Below are 18,592 nucleotides of genomic sequence, written 5' to 3'. Positions count from 1 at the left end.
TAGCAGTCGGTGGGTTTTTGGTATAGGGTGGTGGTAACGTGACTGTCACTTATTTGCACCGTGGTGTCTAGGAAGTGGACCTCCTGTGTAGATTGGTCCAGGCTGAGGTTGATAGTGGGATGGAAGCTATTGAAATTGTGGTGGAATTCTTCCAGGGTTTCCTTCCCATGGGTCCAGACGATGAAGGTGTCATCAGTGTAGCGTAGATAGAGAAGGGGCATGAGTGGACAAGAGCTGAGGAAGCGTTGTTCCAGGTCAGCCATACAAATGTTGTGGCACTGTCAAGGTTCCTTCCCCACTCTGAACTCTCGGGTACAGATGTGGGGACCTGCATGAAAGACCCCCCTAAGCTTCTTCTTACCAGCTTAGGTTAAAAACTTCCTCAAGGTACAAACTTTGCCTTGTCCTTGAACCCTATGCTGCCACCACCATGTGTGTTAAAGAACAGGGAAAGAGCCTGCTTGGAGACATCTTCCCCCCAGAATATCCCCCCAAGCCCTACACCCCCTTTCCTGGGGAAGGCTTGATAAAAATCCTCACCAGTTTGCATAGGTGAACACAGACCTTGGATCTTAAGAACAATGAAAAATCAATCGGGATCTTAGAAGAAGAATTTTAATTAAAGAAAAAGTAAAAGAATCACCTCTGTAAAATTAGGATGGTAAATACCTTACAGGGTAATCCGATTCAAAACAAGGGGAATCCCTCTAGGCAAAACCTTAAGTTACAAAAAGACACACACAGGAATATACGTTCCATTCAGCACAGCTTATTTATCAGCCATTTAAACAAAAGGAAATCTAATTCATTGCTAACTAGATTACTTACTAACTTAACAGAAGTTCCGAAGAGCATTCCTGACCTGGTCCCAGCAAAAGCATCAGACAGACAGCCCCTTGGTTCCCCGCCCCCTCCAGCTTTGAAAGTAACTTGTCTCCTCATTGGTCACTTTGGTCAGGTGCCAGTGAGGTTATCCTAGCTTCTTAACCCTTTACAGGTGAAAGGGTTTTGCCTCTGGCCAGGAGGGATTTTGTAGATCTGTATACAGAAAGGTGGTTACCCCTTCCCTTTATATTTATTACAGGGGTTCGGATGACCATAGCAGTGCCACTGGTCTGGAGGGGTATATCATCACCAAATTCGAAATAATTGTGTGTGAGGATAAAGTCACAGAGCTCAGCAACCAGTTGTGCTGTGGCATCATCAGGGATACTGTTCCTGACAGCTTGTATTCCATCTTTGCGTGGGATGTTTGTGTAGAGAGTCTCTACATCCATGGTGGCTAGGATGGTCTTTTAGTTTTCTCAGGAAATCAGTGGTGTCACGGAGATAGCTGTGGGTGCTGGTGGCATAGGATCTGAGTAGACTCTCCACATATCTGGACAGTCCTTCAGTGAGAGTGCCAATGCCTGAGATGATGGGGCATCCAGGATTGCTGGGTTTGGATATTGGGTAGTAGATAGAATAACCCCAGTCAGGGCTCTAAGAGTATGTTGATTTCTTCTTCCTGTTTTAGTGTTGCCTCATAACCTAAGTTGTGCAGAACGCAATGCTATCTCCAGCCTCAGAAACAACCCAGACGTTATAATCAAAGAGGCTGATAAAGGAGGTGCTGTTGTCGTCATGAACAGGTCTGACTGCCAAAAGGAGGCTGCTAAGACAACTCCCCAATAACAAATTGTACAGGCCACTTTCCTCAGGTCCCATTGAGGAATACACTAAGAAACTGCACCATCTACTCAGGATACTCCCTACACTAACACAGGAACAAATCAACATACCCTTAGAACCCCAACCAGGGTTATTCTATCTACTACCAAGATCCACAAACCCGGAAATCCTGGACGCCCCATCATCTCGGGCATTGACACTTTTACTGAAGGATGTTACCTCTCTTGTTCTATTGAACATCAGAAAAAGAAGTGTTCACCTTACCTGTTGCTAGATTTCTCCTGTGGTGCCAAGGCAAACAGTTGTCATTCTCATTTACTTTGAGCAGTTCAGTACCACTCATTGAACCATGTAAGCTTGGCTTACAGGGGGTAAATAACATTCCTGGACCGGGTCTTTTGTTGTCAAGGCAGTTTCACCCAGAGAATATGGTGCTAGAACAGGATTCAGGAGACCTTGGTTCTATTCCAAACTCTTTCAATGACTTACTGTGTAACCTTAGACAAACCACTCTGCCTCAATTTCCCCTATGCAAGATAAGGGTAATGATGCTTTCCCTTGTTAAACACTGAGCTTTAATGAAAAGTGGTAGATAAAAGACAAGTGGTGTTCCTCGACAACAGGATTTTCCTTTAGAGTATTTCAGTATATTTGTGTAGTTTAAATTGACCATACTACTGCATGATATTTAATGCTTAATTTGTAGTGAAAGAGGTGCCTGGGCTCAAGCAATTTTTTTACTTTCATTATTAGTGTGGCAAGCCCAGAGGTGCTGGGACTATGTACTGCCAAGCCTAGAAGTGCCAGGGCTGAGCCCCGGCACAAATTAAGCACTGATTGTACTGTCAAATGTTTTCCTGTTTCCATACGATGCTTGCAGTCATTCAGTAACAGTGGAAGCTTCCCTCAGATTAAATATAATCTATTCAGGAAGGATTCGTTTACATATCCTTTTTTTTCTAAGATAAAAACAAACCCAACTGGTAAATGCTAATCTCTTTACAGATCAAACATGTAAAAATCCAGCACAACTTCTGTTCGCTTAGTACTTCACTGTTTAGTAAATGAACATATGTATTTTTTTTTTCTGCGTTCTCTTCTGCCAAACCACTTTTGAATGCATTTTCTGTGTCTTCCCAACCATTCAAAGTGGCCAGGGAAGGGAATTAGTTGCCTGCTATTGGAGCCTCTCCTAAAAAGTCCTGTTGCCATTCTATCCATATGCTAATGCTGAAAATACTTGCAGTGATATTTGCTTTGTTAGGTGCTCTTCATACCATCAGTACTGAAAGGAGTATTGAAGACAAGATACGACTTGCCTAAACGAGAGCTCCTGTTTCTGAGGCTGGCAGAGACTACAAGTATTATATGGTAGTGATCTTAATCTTCCTGGTGGAGAGAAGCATCTAAACCTCTTTGCCAACATCAGTCTGCTTCGTGAGATAGGTAAAGTTTCTCACTTACTAGATGAAGCAAATTAATTAGCATCAAGGAGGTCATAAAGGCCTCTTGTATTATGCTTGTGTATGGAGTGTTTGCTTGCATAAGAGACCCTTATGTTAAATCTCATTTCAGGAAGCTGGTCTTGGCTCAGGACGCTTCTAGGGGGCTACAAATGAAAACTACAGAATCTTAAATAGAAAAGGAGTACTTGTGGCACCTTAGAGTCTCTAAGGTGCCACAAGTACTCCTTTTCTTTTGCGAATACAGACTAACACGGCTGCTACTCAGAATCTTAAATGTTAGGGCTGGAAAGGCCCTCCTCCAAAGCCAGCTCCTGCCCTTGTTTAGTGTTGAGTACATCACTAAATCCTTTTGGTACCTTAGCACAGTGTTTCTCAACTTTTCGAGGTTCATGGACCCTTATTTGAAGTAGAATTTTCCTAACATTTTTATAGTAAACATAAGGCTAAGAGTAAAAAATGTGTCCATGACACCAATGCAAGCTTATATAATTTTGTTTCAACAGGTTGACGGAGAATACTTGACCTTGCAGGATAAGGATGTGCAAGGAGCAAGATTTTCTTTTTACTTTATATTGTAATATTTTCAGCACTTGTGGTGCTGCTGGTATCATCCACATTGACTGACGGATAACCTTTCATGACTTTTACTTGGGGTCATGACCCACCGCTTGAGAAACACTGCTCCAGCAGCAAAGAGTCCTGTGGCACCTTATAGACCAGTGGTCGGCAACCTTTCAGAAGTGGTGTGCCAAATCTTCATTTTTTCACTTTTTAATTTAAGGTTTTGCATGCCAGTAATACATTTTAATGTTTTTTAGAAGGTCTCTCTAAGTCTATATATGTACAACAGTAGTTTAGTTATATGTAAAGTAAACAAGGTATTCAAAATGCTCTGCCTGCTGCTAGCCTGGGGTTCCGTTCACCTAGGCTGGCAGCAGGCTTAGTGGGGCCTGCGGCCAGGACCCTGACTGGCAAGGGGCTGGCAGCCAGAACCCCGGGCTGGCAGCAGGCTGAGCAGGGCTGGCAGCCAGAATCCCGGGCTGGCAGTGGGCTGAGTGGCTCAGCCCACTGCCACTCAGCCCTCTGCCGGTCTGGGGTTCTGGCTTCTTGTCTGCTCAGCCCGCTGCCAGTCTGGGATCCCACCCTGCCCACACAGAGTGGGTACCTACCTTCTCCCGGGATCTAGCCCATTCATTCTCTCTCAGCACTGAGCTGAGGGTGGGAGTGCACTGAGCACAGGGCTGGGGTTGAAGGAGCAGGCTGGGAGTTGGGGTGTAGGGTCTGGCCAGGAGCTAGAATGAGGGAGGGGGCTCAGGGTTGGGGTTTGAGTGAGGAGTGCTTACCTGGGCAGCTCCCATTTGGTGCGAGGAGTGCAGGTGGGACTATAGGGGTGGGAAGGGTGCAGGAGCTCCCTTTTGGTGCTCAGGGTGGGGGTGGGAATGTGGCTGGTGCAAGAGTCAGGACATGAGGTGTGAGGGGGCTGGATATGTGTGTGGGGTGCAAGAGTCAGGGCAGGGGGCTGGGGGCATGTAAGGGGGTGCAGGAGTCAGGGCATGGGGTTTGGGGGCTGGGTGTATGTGAGGGGGTACTGGAGTCAGGGCTGGGTGTATGTGAGGGGGTACTGGAGTCAGGGCAGACGGTTGGGGGTGTGGGCTGGAGTCATGGGGGTGCTCCCAGCTCCCTGCCCAGAGAGGCTCACGGCAGGGAGATGGAGGGGATATACCCTGATTCTACCCCATGGCCCTGTCCCCACCTCTTCTCCCCCTCGCAAGGGCCGTCAGCTGATCAGCAGCAGTGAGGGAGAGGAACGCAGCACGCTAGGGGAAGGCGGGGAGGGGGGAGCTTGCCTGCTCCGCATCATCAGCTGGAAGGGGGAGGGCGCAGAGAAGAGCGAGCCGGGTGGGCAGGATTTTTAATAGCACGCTGCTGCCTGCCGGGGTCCCAGTGTGGGTTCGGCAGCAGGCTGAGCGGGGCCGGTGGCTGGCACTTGGCAGACAGCAGCGTGCCATTAAAATTCGGCTTGCGTGCTGTCTTTGGCACGCATGCCATAGGTTGCTGACCCCTGTTATAGACTAACAGACGTATTGGAGCATAAGCTTTCATGGGTGAATACCCAATTCAGTGGTATTCACCCACAAAAGCTTATGCTCCAATACGTCTGTTAGTTTATAAGGTGCCACAGGACTCTCTGCTGCTTTTACGGATCCAGACTAACATGGCTATCTGTCTGATACTGCTCTAGCAGTTTCTCTTGTCAAGTTATTCTAATGTAGAATTGTTTTCATCATTAGGATGACTGAATGGTACAAAGATACGCTTGCCTTTATTCAAAGAAATTCCATACTCTTTACAAAACGTTGTAAATTAAACCGTGGGACCTGTTGTAATTCTTCCAAAATTTTCTGTGCCAGCATCCTAGCATATTTTTCTATGAAGTGGCCATTGCTAACTATTCTGTTTTGTTTTGATTAGTAGCTCTGATGAGCATGAAGGGTAGCTAGAAAACAGTTCTCCTGCAATTTTGATCAGTCTAGAGCTTCTCATAGTTGAGACCTTTTTGTATCCAAAAAGTGGAGGAGGGAGCAAGCATCTGCTGGTGGTTTTGTTTTTGTTTAGCTGTACACAAACATCTGTGTTCTTGGAGGTGAAGAGAACAGGAGGCGTAAACCTTTCCTCATCTATTACTGATCTGATTGTTCAGCTACCCAGCTCAACTGCAGACAATGTGGATTAGTAGACTTAACACTTATAAATTAGGATTTTTTTAATTATCTGAGCTTTGAGATTAAATGTAGACCTTTAAGAGCTAATGTTTAAGAGGTCTGGTCATGGTTTTCCTAGGCGTCAGCCATCCCATTGTTCTGTTTGAGCATGTCCTATTTCACAGAATCGTAGAAATGCAGAGCTGGAAGGGACCTTGAAAGGTCATCAGGTCCAGCCCCCTGTGCTGTGGCAGGACCAAGTAAACCTAGATCATTCCTGACAGGCGTTTGTCCAACCTGTTCTTAAAACTTCCAGTGATGGGGATTCCACAAGCTATTGGAAGCCTATTCCAGAGTTTAACTACCCTTGTAGTTAAAAGGTCTTTCCTACTATCTAACTTGAGTTTAAGCCCATTATTTCTTGTCCTACCTTCAGTGGACCTAGAAAACAATTGATCGCTATCCCTTTCATAACAGCCCTTTTTGGCTGATAGCCCTTAACTACTGTCTCATTTAAAGACATCAAAGTGTCATTTCACGTGTCTCCTTAGCACAAGAAGTATGAGGGAAAGAACACAATACAGATAATCATAAAGGCCTAAACAAAGTTCATAATCTCAAACAGAATTAATTTATACAGAGACTGATTCACCATCCTACTTGAAATGCTCAAACCCTGAATCTTCAGTATCGGGAATGATTGCATCCAGGTATCTACACTACAGAGACTATTGGCATAACCATGTAGTGTAGATGTAGACTATGCAGACAGAAGGTGTCCTGTAGGTGTAGGACCATAAACTCCCCAAATAAAGGCTATATCTACACTTAACCTGGCATAGCTGCAGTAGCACTTCAGTGTAGACACTTCCTACACTGATGGCAGGGGTTCTCCTATTTGCTGTAGTTAATCTCCCAGAGAGACTGTGAATAGGTTGAGAAAAGAATTATTCTATTGATTTAGTACTGCCTACACGAGAGGGCATTAGGGCTGTAGGTATGCAGATGTAATTTTTTTAGTGTAGACAAGCCTGAAGGTAACTTTATTGATGTTGATATTGAGCTCTCTTCTGTTGATATAGCTATCTACATGGGGATTGTCAGCGTAGTTATGTCTGTTGAAGTGTAGGTTTTTTTTTTTCACTTCCCTGACACACAGTTATGCTGATGCTACTTTTCAGTGTATACCAGGCCTCAAATAAAGAGTAAAGGTCATTTTGCCATTCTAATTCCTAACTTTCTGCTAAAATAGTGCTTTGACCTGTGTAGTATTAAGATCTGAATCCCTATCAGTAAATCAGTATTAAGCTAACAAGTCAATGTTCACCTTTAACATCCTAGTTCTAAAATGGAGCGTCTCAACAAAAAACCTTGCCTCCAAAACTCTGTAAAAGTCCTTGAGAGGTTAAATTAACACCAGTAGGTGTTTGGATCATTTGCATCACCCTTTCCCTTTCAAAGAGGCACAGTCAATCACTTAGCATATACAAAGTATTAAATACAAATCCACGGACTCCCAGTTTAAATATAAAAAGGTACATCTTCATGAATGATGGACCAAAAATAGATGGAAAATTATTAAATAAATGTTTCACAAAACTGCCAAACAAATATCAAAAACTTGCAGTAGTTTTTTTTTTTTTTTTTCTTTTTAGCTCCTGGCTTTTTCAGTCTATTAGGTTTCAGAGTAGCAGCCGTGTTAGTCTGTATTCGCAAAAAGAAAAGGAGTACTTGTGGCACCTTAGAGACTAACAAATTTATTAGAGCATAAGCTTTCGTGAGCTACAGCTCACTTCATCGGATGCAATGAGCTGTAGCTCACGAAAGCGTATGCTCTAATAAATTTGTTAGTCGCTAAGGTGCCACAAGTACTCCTTTTCTTCTTTCAGTCTATTAGGGTTGCCTCCATCCCTCTGAAATAAATCTACTGGAAGAATACTGATTCTGGTTTCATAGCTCAGAGATGACCACTATGGGATAGCAAAATAGTGGAGGAGGTCAGAATATTTTTTCCTGTACATACTAAATGTCCTAAACTTTTTAAAAAAAAATATGTGTTACACGTGTTCCAGTAAGTTGTTCACAGCTAAAGAAGGTTTCAGAGTGGTAGCCGTGTTAGTCTATATCAGCAAAACAACGAGGAGTCCTTGTGGCACCTTAGAGACTAACACATTTATTTGGGCTTAAGCTTTCATGGGCTAAAACCCACTTCATTAGTGTCAGGGAGCTATTATCCAGGTTAGCACCAGCAAATCTTTTTCACTGAAGCAGGGGGGTTACATGGTAACCTGCAGTTTTGGGCATGCTGAGAAAATGTCACACCCTGATCTTGTAAATACTTAAATGTGCTTAACTTTGAGCAGTCCCATTGATTTGGGAATATTCGCAGTACTAATGATAAGCACAAGTGTCTGCAGGATTGGGGTCTTAAGTATTATCTATGTGCACTCATGGCGTTGCAAAATTAACACTATTTGTAGCCAACTTCTAGTATATGTATGAGATGGAGAACTTTATGCTAAAATAAAAATACTTCAGAAGGATGGAATGACTACTAAGGTAGCATACTGGAGGGGGAGACTTGTCTGTTTTACTTTAGGTTTATTTCAGTTCTCAAACTTGATTGCACCATGACCTTATTACAACAAAAATTACTACACGGCCCTGGGAGGGGATGGAGCCAGAGCTGGAATCCCGCTGTCCCTGGCTGAAAGTCCACAGGCTTCAGCTTCAGCCCCAGACCCCAGCAAGTCTAACTCTGGCCTTGGCAACGGCATTAAAATGGGGTTGTGACCAATGTTGGGGTTCCAACCCACAGTTTGAAAACTGCTGGTTTATTTGATTAATTTCAAATTTCATTAGCTTTATAATACAGCTCAACGTAAACATAATTAAAAAGCTATTCTTGGTGCTATTTATAGCTACAGTTGAATAGTATTTTCACTGACTTTGCTATACTCCTCTTATGATGGCATCGTGATATGGTTTATATCACATTTAAAGTATCTCATTTGGGGTTCTCAAACTGGGGGTTGGGACCCCTCAGGGGGTCACATATTATATGGGGGGTTGCAAGCCGTCGGCCTCCACCCCAAGCCCCGCTTTGCTTCTAGCATTTATAATGGTGTTAAATATATAAAAAAGTATAATCTATAAGGGGGGGTTTCACTTAGAGGCTTGCTATGTGAAAGGGGTCACCAGTAAAAAAAAAAGTTTGAGCCACTGCTCTTATTGGTGATACCATCTCATTACATTTTCTCCTGAGAGTCTTAAGATGTAGATGTATCTGGGTTTTTTCTGAAACTTGAAACTGAAGAGGAGGTTGCACTTTTAATCTTAGGAGTGTAGTAAGAGAAGGATGAGATTTCAGTCTACTTGGTGGAAATGAGGAGGGAGCCTGTGATCCCAGATTCACCAGAGATATGAAGGGGTGATGGGATTTCAACTCTAATCATAGCTTGGGAGCTGCATATTTGTTTCCATTCTAATTTCTAATTTTCAGTCACCAACTTTATGAAACACTCACCTTTTGGCTGACACAAATGTAGCTATTGGAGCATGAACTTGATTATTTCTGGCTCACACAAAACTAGATTTTTTTTTAAATTTTTGCTGAATTTCAGTTGCAAAAATATTCATAATTCATATTGATACATACGTAAGAAAAAACCCTGCTTGTCTTTTACTTGTTTGAGCAAACTGATCTTGAAGTTTCTTAATTACATGGAATCCTCCATGGGGCTATTTGATTCATTCACTATACTTTGTTTTGAACAACATTGTATATTTAAGCATTCCTCAGTGCTAATGTTAAATTTGCTCTCACAGCTCTGCTGCTACTTTGTATGTGCACATGTGCATTCAGATATTCTTCAACTACACGATCACATTACTTTTTCTGCATTCAGTATGCTGTTTGGATGGTGCTTATGAAGGAGTTGGCTATTCAGATTTTTGTCATTGATGTTCAGTTTATGGTTCTTTCTTGCCTCATTCACTGTCCAGCCTACAAGCTGAATGCAGATGCAATCTTAGGGAAAGAATAAGGTGATCACATAAAAACTATTATAATGCATGCTACAAGGGGAGTTATAGGTCCCATGGACAATCTTAACTTTGAGTTTCCCTTTTTGAATGCTTCCCCATTCAAAGAAAACATTTTTTTAAACAGGCTACAATTTGTAGAAGTAAAATGGTACTCACACCTTCTTGTCAACTGTTGAGAAAAGGCCACTTCCATATTAATTGAATTGGCTTCATTAGCACTGACCCCCCCCCCCTTGGTCAGGCAACTCCCATCTCTTCATGTGCTGTAGTATGTATACTGCTTACTGTATTTTTCACTCTATGCATCTGATGAAGTAGGTTTTAGCCCACAAAAGCTTATGCCCAAATAAATTTTAGTCTAAGGTGCCACAAGGACTCCTCGTTTGTTTTTGATAGATCAAAAGTCGATCATGTGGAACTCTTCACTAGACCACATTAGAATGTTTTGCCTTGTACAGTGTTTACACTCAGTGAGTCAAGGGCTTTTGTGGAGTCCTGCCTTGATAGGTTCAAAATTTTATTCTCTTTCTATGCATATCCTTACAGATTGCATTATATGCGCCTAATCGTTCAACAATACAGTTCCCCTAAGTGTTCTTACATCTATCTGCACAGACCCAATAGAACAATGGCACATCACTTAACATAACAGAAACCAGTGTGCATGCATGGAATATGGTTTTTAAACTTCTGTCAAATCAAAACTGATTTTCATTGGACTATTGAAAGATATGTCCCCAACCTAAGGACCTTCCAAACTTCAAGTTTCACCTCCTACTGAGTTGATGGGTATGTTAGTTTTTTATCAAAATTTAAAAAAATATAATCACACTCTGTTATCAAACAGGTGAAATATTTTTGCTCAAACTTTCCAAAAACTGATTCCTGGGCTAAGAATAAACATGCAAAATTTCAGCACCAAAGTAATCAAAAGCATTTGAAAATGACAGTTGTGTAGTCTTAACCATGTTGCTACATTCTCTGCCTATTTTGCTGGTAAAAGGTAGCATATTTTTCTCTAGTTGGTCTTTTTACATCTTTTTGGAGCCTTAGAATCTTTCTCTGTACCACCTCCAGATTTCCTCCCCTTCACTTCACAACCCCTCACACTTGAGGGCAGTATAAATTCATTATTGAGGAAGTAGAATACTCTGGTGTTTCCACAGACGCTTCTTGGAGATATAGATTAAACTGGTTATTTTAACGTTTTAGTCCCCCCCCCCCCACATTTCTCCCTTCTCTCCACTTACAGAGAGAGAGAGGCCGATTTAGTGACATACATAGATCTCCTCATGAATGGAATAAGAGAACCAACAGTATCTTTAAAATCTAGCACAGACAGCTCTCTAATTCAAATGATAGAAGGTGCTATCCTGAAAAGAAGTTAATAGCCTGACTTGGATAGAATTCTAACTTGTTTTTTTCAATGCAAGGTGTAACTATGCAAATGTCTAATCCTCATAACTGTCTTCTGAGGTGAAATAGAACCAGCAAACAAGTCTGGAGGAATTGCCAAAAAAAAAAAAATCAGGTTTGAGACCAAAGGCTTAAAATAAGTACTCCATATCCTGTGAGTAAGCATAGGATGAAGCCCAGAAGTTTTCCTCAAATAGTAATAGGAAGTATTGGTATTAACACAATTCTTTGAAAGACAGTGAAGTAACTCCATTTTTTTTCCCCCACTCAAGTGGACCTTACAGGAACTAGATCATTACCATCAAAAGGAACATAAATGCTTCCAACTGTATTGTCACAAAGTTTCTCCTCTACCTTGGTGGGTCTTGCGCTTATTGTGGATTTGCTTGCCTTGGAGCTTCACGGCAGCCCTCAGCTTGGTTGTTTTTCTGAACCCACAGTCCAGGTAGACTCCTCCTGTGTCTGACCAGGAGTTGGGATGTATGTGCATTACATTATATCTGAGGAGATATGAGCCATTAGTGATTTATCTTTGAAAAGTCATGGAAGATGGGAGAGATTCCAGAGGACTGGAAAGGGGGCAAATATAGTGCCCATCTGTAAAAACGGAAATAAGGGTGTCAAATATAAAGGGAAGGGTAACCACGTTTCTGTATACAGTGCTATAAAATCCCTCCTGGATAGAGGCAAAGCCCTTTTACCTGTAAAGGGTTAAGAAGCTCAGGTAACCTGGCTGGCACCTGACCCAAAATGAGGGGACAAGATAATTTAAAATCTGGGGGGGGAGATCAAGGATGCAAGCCCTCCAACTCTTGTAAAGGTAGTAAGTAATCTAGCCAGAAAATGCATTAGGTTTTCTTTGTTTTGGCTTGTGAAATTTGCTGTGCTGGAGGAAATATGTATTCCTGTGTTTGTCTTTTTGTAACTTAAGGTTTTGCCTAGAGGGATTCTCTGTTTTGAATCTGACTGCCTGTAAGATTATCTTCCATTCTGATCTTAGTTGTATCTTTTTTTTTTTTTGTTTTTCTAATAAAGTTCTGTTTTTTGAGAATCTGATGGGGTTTTTTGGGTGTTAAAAATCCAAGGCTGGTCTGTGGATAAACCTTGTTTGTTCTCAAGCCTCCCCAGGAAAGGGGGTGAAGAGACTTGGTGGAAATAGGAACTCCAAGTGGTCCTTTCCCTGTTCTTTGTCTAAATCACTTGGTGGTGGCAGCTGTGACAAAGATCTGTCCTTGCCTCCATGGGTCCCATGTTTCCTGGCGGATTTTGCTAGCCTCAGAGGCTCACTGTGACCCTCCACATATCCCTTCTCTCTCTAGAGATAAGGGGCACAGTCTCCTGAGCCACTTTCATCAAGCCAGCAAGGGAGGTGAGGAGAAGTTATCCTTCCTTGCACAGTCTCTGTTGTCTCCCAGTCTCAGTGATTAAACAGGGGGCAAAGGTGGGGGGGGAGCCCGGGCCCACCCTCTACTCCAGACTCCAGCCCAAGGACCCTAATAGTATATCGGCTATGGTAGCTGACCTTTTAGAAACATGACATGTACAATTCCCTGGGCTACTTCCCCCAAAGCAGCCCTCACTTCCTCAAGCTCCACTTCACCCTTACCTCAGGGCCTCTTTTTACATGCAAGTTTTCATTTAAAAAAAAAAAATTCTGTTGGTGCCCCGAACAGAATTTACAAACATACATTCAAATGATTCATGGATTGCTAAAGCCAAATTTTGTGTACTCTGTTTTTACACATAGTGCAACTGGGTGTAAAGTAAACTGGAGGCACTGGATCTTAAGCAGGAAAAACTATAACTTAGCATTTACAGCACTTTCAATTGTAGATATCAAAGCATTTTATAAAGGTGAGTAAGCATTATTTCATTTTATAGTTTGGGGGAAAACTGACAAGTTGGGAACCTCACTCGTCTGAGGTCCTACTGGAAATCGGAGCTCACTAACTCCCAGTCCAGATGCCTGAAGCCAGAGCTGCCGTGCCATTTTGATGTGCTGTAAGAGGTGGGAGAGAGCACCTACAGGATGGCTTGTCAGCAGAAAAGTCTGAAGCAGTCATCTGACAGTTCATGTGTTTAAAGTTAAGAACGTACAAGTCTTTACAGGATGAGGGTCTTAATCAATTTCCCCTCTTTGTTTGGGTCTCTCATAGCAAAAGAAGAGAGAGCTTTTTAAAAAGCTAGACGTGGAGATAAAAGTGAGTTAACAGATTTAGATATTAAGCAGCCTAACTTCCACAGTGATGGTTCCCCTTCAATTATTTTGCTATAGCCTTGCATTTGTAATAAAGTAAAGCTTATGCAAACACTTGGTATCATCCACAAACTTTAGTGTACTCTCTATGCTGTTACCTAATCATTAATAAAGATATTGAACAGAACTAAACCCAGAACTGATCTCTGTGGGACCCCACTTGATATGTTCTTCCAGCTTGACTGTGAACCACTGAGAACTACTCTCTGGGAAAGTTTTTTTTTTCCACCAAATGCATCCGATGAAGTGAGCTGTAGCTCATGAAAGCTTATGCTCAAATAAATTTGTTAGTCTCTAAGGTGCCACAAGTACTCCTTTTCTTTTTGCGAATACAGACTAACACGGCTGCTACTCTGAAACCTGTCTCTGGGAATGGTTTTCCAATCAGTTATACACCCACCTTATAATAGCTCACTGATTTTGTAATTCCCTGGGTTACCCTTTGTCAGGGTTCTGTCCATCCCTTTCTCCCTTCATCCCTCTGTTGAAGAGAGCCCTTAAAGGGACAACACCCCTTTTCTTCCAGATAGCTGGACAAATGAGTTTCCCTTTTTTTTACTTCTGACTATTTGATGAACTAGTTTTAAGAGAACCCTCCAGCAAAATCAGTACCTTAGTAAGGTTGTATCTAAAATCCTGTTATATCTAAAATCTTTGGAAAGTGTAGCCCAGGCCTAAGGCTGGGGTGTTTCACTTTTTAATTGCCACTAAAGATCATCATTGGAAGTTGCCAATGTGTCCCTACAACACTGAGCCCATGGGGAATGAACAGATTGCTGTTGCTGCTACCGTGTTGATGGAATGGGTTCTTCCTTCATTTCCACCCCTTTCCTTTCCCTTCTAGGAGAGGGTTGAGGGGAATTAATCCCCTGCAATAAGGAGGTGGTGCAATAAGGCAGCCAGCTTTAGTTATACCCTACCTCTACGTATTTTTCCTTTTATGAAGAACCAAAGGAGCCAAGTGCTTCTGGTGATGCCAGGAACAATATCAAAATGGCAGTATATGCCTATAGGCATGGTTCAGTACTGAAGCAGTATTCCAACATTTTATCTTCAGTTTGAAAAAAATCTTAGGTTTCAAATCAGGGTGAATTTGATTTAAATCACTAGTCACTCTATTTAATCATGGTTTTCTATATAAAAGTGCATCTTGTTGGTTGTTATAACCTTAATATTCTTCACAACTCAGATGTTGGTTTCATTTTTAGAAGGTACACACTATACGTTTTTAAACAGTGATTTATTTTGAAAACTTTGCAATCAGTTTTACAGCTATATCCGAAAATGAATGATTGTTTTGGTTATTTCATTTACCAAAGGTAATTGAAGCAAATTTTGAAGTCATTGGGAGGTGAACTATCTCCAATTCAACAGGTTAATCATTAATATTTGGAGGATTTTCTTGACATGCTGTATTAGGAGGAGAACATCACCAGACAGACATTAAATTGTTTTATTTAACTAAAACAACAATGTTAAGTATTCTGGATTTTTTTTCTTCAACAGCAAACGTACAGTATTTTAACAAAAAAGCATATGTCCCTCGCTTCTCACATTTATCTCTAGATTTCTTCTCCTTGCCCAGATCTATTCCACCCCCAGCAATCTTCTATTCATTTAACTTTTTAAAACTTCACACTTTTAGAGAGGTAAGGGATTGACTGTGTACACAAATTTGCAGAGGGACAATAGAGTTGAGATCTGTTGTTCCTCTTTTTATTTTATTTTTATTTTATTTTTTTATTTTTTTATTTTATTTTAAAACATTTTTGCTGTTAATAAGCATGTTACCTCTGGGGAGACACATCCAGAGTTTGAGAACTGCAAAACTAAGCATCTCTGGTGGTATCTTCTAGCCTGAGCACTGAGTCCAATTGGGTAGATAGAAAGATTAACCTAAATCTATACAGAAGCCTGTAGAACCCCATAAGATTGGGTTCCTAATCCATGAACTATTGGAACTCATTTACAAAATTTCCTCAAACATTACAGACGCTCCCCAGGTTATTCAAGACCCGACTTACACAAATTTGCACTTACAGAAAAAGTTCCATAAACCAGAAATAGGATTTTTGAGTTGCGGAAATTTTTGTGTAACGCGGGTTTACGTTTCCAACTTACACAAAATTTGAGTTACACAAGGCTTTCTGGAATGGAACGATTGCGTAAATCGGGGGGCATCTGTACATGAATATATTGTCTCATACCATAGAATTAATAATCCCAATTCCATGATGAGATATCTTTGAGCTATAATGTGTCTTAATTAAAACTATCTTTAGATTTGTTTTTAAATAAAAAATCCATTTTTTTTATTCAAATGCTTTTTGAGGGGAAAAAACCTATCATGGATTTTTATCCAGCCTGGGTTTCATAATTTATGCTTGCATTAAAATTTGAGTAAAAATCTTGGAAAGGTTTCCATGCTGGTGTCTTCTGGTATCATGTAAAAAAGAAATCAATTTGTGCACATCTTTGTTTCTTTAATTTTATTTGTAGGTTGACAGAAATGTTATCCCTTAAGTCTGGAAAACTTCGGTTTGGGAACTGGTGATTACTGGCAGGCAATTTCTGCAACAAGGTAGTGTCTCCAGGTTTTATTTTAGGAATAATACATTAGTTCTCAATACGATGGCTATTATTTTTTATATAGTCTGAGGTGAAGTAGTATATTTGACTTGCTGCTTTAGCACCCAGGAAAAAATGATAGTGAAGGCATTGAAATGCTGCATGCTTTTCAGACCAGAACTTCTAAGTCCAAATTCTTCCACCTGTGTGGCAAAACTTGTAGAGTCATAGTAAAATTACATTAGGTTTTTGTTTTCATAGAAAAGTGCAGTAGTCTTAAATGTTTAAATATTGTGCTTTTGTACTTGCCACAGCAACTGCTGTGCTGACAAGAGACATACAGTATATGAAAGGCAGGGCAAGTAAATCTTGTAGATCATGCTTGGCTTGAAAATTACTTTCCCTTAGCATGTTTTAGCATATAATAGACAGAATCAGTGCTTGTTTAAACAGCATTATCTCAGAAGACCATATTTTGCATCCCTGTCTCTGTGCAAACAGTTGTTTACCATAATGCCTACAATAGATGCAAGTGCAACATTTCATATTCTAATTTATGCAAACATCAAAAAGGAAGCACTGGACTTCTATAGCATCAGGTGATCAAAAATTCAGATAGAAACAGTACAAGACACAAGTGCAAGTTCATATTAATTTAAATTATTTGATTTTGGTAACATTTTTGTGCTGGACACAGTTGTTTAAGAAATATACCCATCAAGAGCTGGAAGCCCTAGTTTCTGGTTCCTGCTCTAAAACAAGTTACCTGGCCATCCTTCTTCAGCATGTCAGTAATGTTTGGTTTCAGAGTAGCAGCCGTGTTAGTCTGTATTCGCAAAAAGAAAAGGAGTACTTGTGGCACCTTAGAGACTAACAAATTTATTAGAGCATAAGCTTTCATGAGCTACAGCTCACTTCATTGGATGCATTTGGTGGAAAATACAGTGGGGAGATTTTTCTATACGCACACACACAGAGGGAGAGGGAGAGACAGACATGAAACAATGGGTGTTATCATACACACTGTAAGGACAGTGATCACTTAAGATGAGCCATCACCAGCAGCAGGGTGGGGGGAAAGGAGGAAAACCTTTCATGGTGACAAGCAAAGTAGGCTATTTCCAGCAGTTAACAAGAACATCTGAGGAACAGTGGGGGGGGGGTGGGGGGGGAGAAATAACATGGGGAAATAGTTTTACTTTGTGTAATGACTCATCCACTCCCAGTCTCTATTCAAGCCTAAGTTAATTGTATCCAGTTTGCAAATTAATTCCAATTCAGCAGTCTCTCATTGGAGTCTGCTTTTTGAAGTTTTTTTTTTGTTGAAGGATAGCCACCCTCAGGTCTGTAATTGAGTGACCAGAGAGATTGAAGTGTTCTCTGACCGGTTTTTGAATGTTATAATTCTTGACGTCTGATTTGTGTCCATTTATTCTTTTATGTAGAGACTGTCCAGTTTGACCAATGTACATGGCAGAGGGGCATTGCTGGCACAGGATGGCATATATCACATTGGTAGATGCGCAGGTGAACGAGTCTCTGATAGTGTGGCTGATGTGATTAGGCCCTGATGATACGTGGACAGAGTTGGCAACGGGCTTTGTTGCAAGGATAGGTTCCTGGGTTAGTGGTCTGTTGTGTGGTGTGTGGTTGCTGGTGAGTATTTGCTTCAGGCTGGGGGCTGTCTGTAAGCAAGGACTGGCCTGTCTCCCAAGATCTGTGAGAGTGATGGGTCGTCCTTCAGGATAGGTTGTAGATCTTTGATACGTTGGAGAGGTTTTAGTTGGGGGCTCAATGCTATCCATAGCCTCAGAAACAACTCTGACATAATCAAAAAGGCTGACAAAGGAGGTGCTGTCGTCATCATGAATAGGTTGGAATATGAACAAGAGGCTACTAGGCAGCTCTCCAACACCACTTTCTACAAGCCATTACTCTCTGATCCCACTGAGAATTACCAAAAAAACTACACCATTAGTTCAAGAAACTCCCTGAAAAAGCACAAGAACAAATCCGCACAGACACACCCCTAGAACCCCGACCTGGGTATTCTGTCTGCTACCCAAGATCTATAAACCTGGAAATCCTGGATGCCCCATCATCTCAGGCATTGGCACCCTGACAGCAGGATTGTCTAGCTATGTAGACTCCCTCCTCAGGCCCTATGTTACCAGCACTCCCAGCTATCTTCGAGACACCACTGACTTCCTGAGGAAACTACAATCCTTCGGTGATCTTCCTAAAAACACCATCCTAGCCACTATGGATGTAGAAGCCCTCTACACCAACATTCCACACAAAGATGGACTACAAGCTGTCAGGAACAGTATCCCCAATAATGTCACGGCTAACCTGGTGGCTGAACTTTGACTTTGTCCTCACCCATAACTATTTCACATTTGGGGACAATGTATACCTTCAAATCAGCAGCACTGCATGGCCCCACAGTATGCCAACATATTTAT

At 41.5% G+C, this 18,592-nt stretch overlaps 1 protein-coding gene across 7 annotated transcripts in view; it reads left to right on the top strand.

The window, feature by feature from the left end:
- The window catches only part of SESN1 (sestrin 1), a 116,956-nt gene that overhangs the window by 6,469 nt on the left and 91,895 nt on the right, over positions 1-18,592 (top strand). The window contains exon 2 of one of the 7 annotated variants that reach the window (XM_038396502.2): positions 16,059-16,140. The exons of the other annotated variants lie outside the window; for them this stretch is intronic. The gene's annotated coding sequence lies outside the window, so the exon portion shown is untranslated. The remainder of the gene's footprint in view (positions 1-16,058; positions 16,141-18,592) is intronic. 7 annotated transcript variants of the gene reach the window in all.

Source organism: Dermochelys coriacea, chromosome 3 (genome assembly GCF_009764565.3).
Source record: "Dermochelys coriacea isolate rDerCor1 chromosome 3, rDerCor1.pri.v4, whole genome shotgun sequence".
Classification (NCBI taxonomy): domain Eukaryota; kingdom Metazoa; phylum Chordata; order Testudines; family Dermochelyidae; genus Dermochelys; species Dermochelys coriacea.
Note: the sequence above shows the minus strand (reverse complement) of the source record. Positions and strands in the feature narration are given on the sequence as shown.